The sequence below is a fragment of the Cynara cardunculus genome, assembly GCF_001531365.2.
Source record: "Cynara cardunculus var. scolymus isolate 2C chromosome LG 5, CcrdV1, whole genome shotgun sequence".
Taxonomy (NCBI): Eukaryota; Viridiplantae; Streptophyta; class Magnoliopsida; order Asterales; family Asteraceae; genus Cynara; species Cynara cardunculus.
Window position 1 is genome coordinate 31945793 of NC_037532.1, and position 7040 is coordinate 31952832.

Genomic DNA, 7040 nt, shown 5'->3' on the forward strand with positions numbered 1-7040 from the left:
AGAGAGAGAGAGAGAGAGAGAGAGAGAGAGATAGAGATAGATAGATAGACTTGAGATCATCTGAGATTAAGGGTTTTTCGTAAGACCAATTCTCAATTATTGGATTAGATCTACAATCTGAATATTCATAATCATAAAATTGTCACGAGACTTCTCAATAATCATAAAATTGTCATCGTACAACTTTAGACCATTAGATCATTAGCTTATAAAGTTGATCAATGAACATAAATTGATCTTACGGGTCTCATGAAAAACCCGTGGTCTCACGTGAACCCAACAATATATAGGGTTGGGTTCACGTGAGACCAAAGATTTTCCGTGAGACCCGTAAGACCAATTTATGTTCATTGATCAACTTTATAAGTTAATGATCTAACGGTCTAATAAATTGCACGGTGACAATTTTGTGATTATTAAGAAATCTCGTGGCGTTTATGAATGTTTAGATTGTCAGATTATAGATCTAATCCAAGGGTTGAGAATTGGTTTTACGGTCTCACGAAAAACCATTATTCTCACATGATTCCAAGTCTATCTATATTTATCTATATATATATATATATATATAGACTTGGGATCATGTGAGACCAATGGTTTTTCGTGAGACCCGTAAGACCAATTCTCAACCCTTGGATTAGATTTACAATCATCAGATCTGAACATTTATAAACGCCATGAGACTTATCACTAATTACGAAATTGCCACCTTGCAACCATTAGATCATTAATTCATAAATTTGATCAATGAACATAAATTGGTCTTACGGGTCTCACGAAAAACCCTTGGTCTCAAGTAAATCCAACCCTATATATATATATATATATATATATATATATATATATATATATATATATATCAAAGATCGAATGAGAAAAAGGAAAACATAACCTAATTGATGTTATCATATGATCGTTAAATTCAGACGATCAAAAAAATAGTTACAACTATACTATATTGAAACAAAAAGATACTCCGTCCCCATTTTTAATTGAAAACGGACGAAATATAACAAAAACCCATTTTTTCATTTGTTTTTTCTGGTTTTACTTTTTGGTTTTTTTTTTTTTTTTTTTTTCCGAATCTCACCCTTTATAAGATTGGGTTTTTGTGGGAATAAATTTTTTAATAAGAACGTGAGAACATAAATATTAATCTACGTTCCACATACATTTCACAAATTTTTATCTACCTATTTTTGTTACGATGACTAAAAACTTTTACAAATTCAAAGCATGTAAAAGTAAAAGTATTTCAAGTCTTTGTAGCTGTCCATGTCTTTGTAGCTCTGAAGGGGGTGTTTGGGATTGCTTATTTCAAACAACTTATATTTTTCTACAAAAGCATTTATCAACTTATTATAAGTCACAAGGGTTTAACTTTTTCAAAAACTTCTTATTACCGGTTTGACACCAGTATAAGTTGTTTATCTAAACACTCAAAGTGTTTATTATCGGTACCACACTAAAATAAGTCAATGAGTTATTTTTATAAGCAATCCCAAACACCCGCTAAGTGAAAATAAATAAATTCATCTTCTCATGAAATGTGGTTATTCTCGTTAAATAATTAATAAATATGAACATAAAATAAAGCAGGGCCTTGAACCATTCACCATCTTTGTCTCTTTTTATTCGTTTTTGCTTTGTATTTATCGTGTCTATTTTCGACATCATTTTTCCTTTCTATATGTTTTACGTAATGTTGACCGTTTTAACGGCCATTGATGGAAAAAACAATGTTTTTTTGGCATTCTATCGTTGATGCTTTGTACAGCAATTTTTGACACTTTGTGATGTATAAGATTGACTCGTATGTATGAGATGTATAGAAACCTATCGAATTACTCTTTTAAAAAGAGCATTTGAGGAAAAGAAAGGAGGTTCAAGAAGTAGAAAAGTCTTATTTTAGCTGATGGGTAGAGATGGACCTAAATGTTGTATTTTTCAGATGTTAGATTTGGCTCTGATACCATGTGAAGATATATGAAATCTCATCATATTACTCTCGGAAAAGAAAAACCATTTAAGAAAGGAGGAGTTACATAGAACACTTTTGCACACAACATGCATGTACGTAAAGTCGTATGAAACTCATATGCATCTGAATAAAAATATGCTATTTCCAAATCTTATGTCCCTCTATGTCTTACCAATTATACGAATACATGTCATTTTATATAATATAAAATTTTTAATTCAAGTTTTCTTTCTCAATAAATTAATCAGATAATTAACGCATTAATGCTTATGGATCTTGTTAATGAGTCAAATGAATGGACTCGAAACCAGTGGCGGATCCAGGAAATTAATGGGGTGGGGGCACGTTGGATGGAACTTGGGGAGGGAAGCATATGGTCATATGGAACTGGAGGAAACCATGTAAAACGATGATGAAAATAGAAAATTTAAGCTAGTCAACAAGCGTTTTTGGTCTTTGACTGGGGGCCTTTCCTCCCAGTTCTTAAGGGCTGGATCCGCCCCTGCTCGAAACCATTAATATGCAAGTTGGATAACAACACCACTTTGACTCATTTTATCTTGTGAACTAGAAAAGAAAAATCGTATTTTTTGGAATCTTTATTCGAGATTTTTTTTCGATGATATACCAAATTTGCATTAGAACAACATCAACGGTTGTCCTAAATTAGAAGCTGAATTTGAATTTCTTTAAGGTCCCGTTTAGTTTTAAGGAATGTAAAGAATTTGGAGGGATTTGAATTTCAAATCCGTTTTCAATCCCATGTTTGATTTGTTATATTGTCCGGATTTGAAATCATAGGATTTAATTAAAATCCTACAAACATAAGATTTTGAAATCCTTAGGGTGTACTCAGGATTTCAAGGGATTTCATAGGATTGCATGAAATATGGTTTTAAAAAATGTTAAAAACATTTTATTTTATAATAACTGATTAATAAAAATGCAATTTAATTATTTTTATAATTATTTATAAATAATGGAATCCAATTCCATTTCAAATCCTACAAACCAAACACACCAATGATTTCAAATCCATTCTAATCTAAATCCTTCAAATCCAAATCCTTCCATGAAATTCAAATATCTCAAAAACAATCCTGTAAACCTAACAGACTTAAGAGCTTTTTTTTATTTAACCTGAATATCCAACCCGCTTTGCAAGCTGACTAATCCCAGGACGCCCGGAGTCACAGCATTTGAACCTCCGTGGCCACAAAGAGATTTTTATTCCTCATTGGATTTGAACTTGATACATCCAAACACTTTTGACCTTTGGAGCACAAGCTCAAACGAATCAGACACCACCCTTTATGGATTAGATTAGATTTCGAGGGATTCGAAATTGAATTCCATTCCAATCCCATGTTTGGCCTGAATGATTTCATGAATTTTGAAATCCCATGGATTGGTTCGTATTTCAGGGATTTCATAAGATTTGTATGTAGTGATTTAAAATATGTTAAAAACGTTTTTTCCTGCAATAATCAATTAACAAAAGGATGATTTAATTATTTATATTTTTTATGAATAATGGAATTCAATTCTATTCCAAATTCTATAAACCAAACACACCAAAGATTCCAATTCCAGATCCTTCTACAAAATCCAAATCCCTCAAAATCATTTTCTTAGACCAAACATCTTGCAAGATTATTGTGTTTGGTTTGTAGGATTTGGAATGGAATTGGACTCCATTATTTATAAAAAAAAATTATAAATAATTATAAAAATAATTAAATTACATTTTATCGATCAATTATTACAAAACAAATGTTTTTAACATTTTTTTAAAACTTTATTTCATATAATCCTACGAAATCCTATGAAATCCCGAGCACCCTTAAGGATTTCAAAATCTTATATTTATAGGATTTCAATTAAATCCTAGGATTTTAAATCCGAAAAATCCAGCAAACCAAACATGGATTGAAATGGATTTGAAATCCAAATCCTCCTAAATCCATTTCATTTCTGCAAACTAAACGAGAACTAAGTTGGTATGCTTGGTTTATGTGTTGTTTGTGCATCATGTATCAATTCACTAGTGATTACTGAGAGGTGATGTAACGAAGCTAAAGCTGTGATGAGAGTGTCTTATTTGGTTACACCTGAATTTTCTAAGTTTGGGCCAATGTGGTAGGTGGGGGTGGATCCAGGAATTTCTTTGAATAAGTGCATCTTTAGGAAGCATTTGGTATATAGACAGGGGCGGATGGCTTAAGGGGCTCAGGGGGGCCATGGCCCCCTGCCTTTGCTTCTCTTAGCTAATTAAAAATGTAATGATATAATAATTGAAATTTTTTATTTTGGCCCCCCCACATAATCATCATTAAAGACAATATACATCAATTCTAGCAAATGCTTTATTTAAATAATAACTTGATCTCTTCATTGTTTATGAAGCTAAATATTGTTTATTTTTCATTTTGATTAGGTTAAATATTGTTGGTTTCTATAGTTGGAGCTAAATATTTTATTGTAAAACAATTGTTAAAGAGATTTACAGTTTTAAAATGATAATTTTATACTTAAATAAATACCTTAAATATTATGATTACAAAATATATTGAAATGAAGTTTTGATGATATAACGATCAAACAAAGTCTTCATAATTGTAAAATTAATAAAATATTAATAACAACCGCGATAAAAAGTAATTTGTCGATTAAATAAACATTTGTTACTGCATGGCTTAGATGAAAATACAAGAGAGATATAATCGGACTCCATGACATGATACGATAAAACAATGTAATCAGTTTTGATTAATGGATGATCTTTTGTATATTGTCATAGGACAAGACAGAACAAGACTCATTGTTCCACGTTTGGACCGCCATGAGACAAGACAAGAACTCACTGTTACACGTTTGATGCGACATGAAACAAAGACAAGAATTGTGACAAGATGGGACCTCATGAGACAAAAAAAAAGTTTTTTTTTTGTTCCACCAAAAAGGTAGAACAAGATGAGATAAGAATGAGACAAAAATTAAAGTTTTTTTTTTTTTTGGATTAAAGGTCCTCAAAATCACGGTTTGACCTAGTGGAGAAAGTTGATGCGGTTAGCCTTGGGAAAAGTCAATTGTGTCGATTTAGGGGATAAAAATACATTTATTAAGAAATCATGAAAAATAATAATTAAATCAAAATGGAAGAAGAATTGGCAAAAAGCCCACCACAAATTACATGTTTATTAACTAAGAAAGTGAAATAATTTACATCTAAAACACTTCCGATTAATACAATCATTGCATTTCATCATTTAATTATCAATTAATGAATTATATTCAACCTCAATTTAGGTCCGTTTTGCTGAAACCCTTATTCGGTAAAAGTCGTTATCTACACTTATACCGTATTGGATAAGATTTTAGTCAATCAAAACGACATCCTTACCATTACTTTTACTGTGTAAGATTATAGAATCTTACCATCGCTATCGGGTAAGGTAATTAAGTGACTTGGTAAGCGTTTACTTGGTAAATGTTTGATAAACGGACCACTACAAGATACCATACCCTAGTTTAGAGATGGACTAAATTTTTTTTTCTTCAAACAGTGACACCATATAATTAATATAATATATATAGACCAAAAAATAATTACAAAAAATATGGTTTTTATAGGACCGATAAACAACTCCTAAATTTGTATTCGACATGTCTTCATCTTTTGAAAACGGTGAATATATACTCAAAAATAATTAAAAAAATATGATTTTTTAGAATTAAGAAACAACTCCTAAATTTGTCTTCAACATATCTTCATCTTTTGAAAACGATTGATGACATCTTAATTTTTAACATTATTATGTGCTTCTTTTTCTATGGCACAAATGAGGGCATAATTCAAAAAGTCATGACCAATTCGATTACGTAAATCTGTCTTGGCAAACTTCATCTCCGGAAAATTAACATCTTTCAACCGTAGCAGTTGCAACGGGCAAAACCAATGTTAGCTTCAATAATCGGTAGACTAAAGAATGAGAAAAATGTTGTCTTGTTACCACCATCAATCTAGTGAAGTCGACAATGCCGTTTAAGTTGGTAAATCTGACATCATTATAAACAAAATGATGATAGATGCCAAGTTCGTGCTCAAGAATGATCCATCTAAGTAATGGAGCAAATTTAGCAACGAACTGTAAAATGTAAATAAAACAACTAATAAACTAATTAATAAAGCAATGAGAAAACAATGACCAAAACACCAAAGAATCCACATCTATTCAAAATTGTAAAATTGTAAATCAACATTTATCACAAATTCACAATGACACAATGTAAATATGTAATAGCTAATTAGCTAAATAAGTAATAAATATGTAAAATTCTAAATCAAGATCAAGACATCAAGTAATGTAAAATACTAAAATAGTAAAAATGTGTACTTAAATCTGAAAATAGACACCAAGTCGTAAGTGAGTTGATTGAGTCATGAAGTGAGTTGATCCTTGATTGAGTTAAATCGTCGCTAGACCTGGTCGCACTCGAAATTCGTTCGATTCATCCCTAAACCTGGTCGTACACAACACACTCGTTCTTGGTATCTGTTAATTTGGATTTTGGTCCTTTGGGGTTAAGTCACAACACGGCAATAGAGTTTAATATGAAAATATGAACTTGGGCTTTCAAGTTTCAATTCGGTGGGTTTAATTTGGGTTTAATATGGAATTGGGTTTAATTTAGTACATTAATGACCGATGAACTTATAAATATAAATTACCACATGTTTATCCGGATAAGTGCTTATCCACAAAATTCAACATTATCACTTACTTAACGTGTAAGATTTTAGTCCACCAAAACGGTATCCTATGCAACAATTTACCTGTAAACGCTAACCGTGATAAAAGTTGTCGCATTCACTTACCGAGTAAGACTCTCGGTCCTTGTCTCGTTCTTACCGGATAAGATTCTTGGTCCTTGTCATATGTATCCGGTAAGATAATATGACTTAAGCACCTAACGTTTGATAAACGACCCGATAAAAATATAAAACCCCTTTCCACTTGCTTACATATGCAGGCTCTTTCTTCTTCGAGTAGATCTC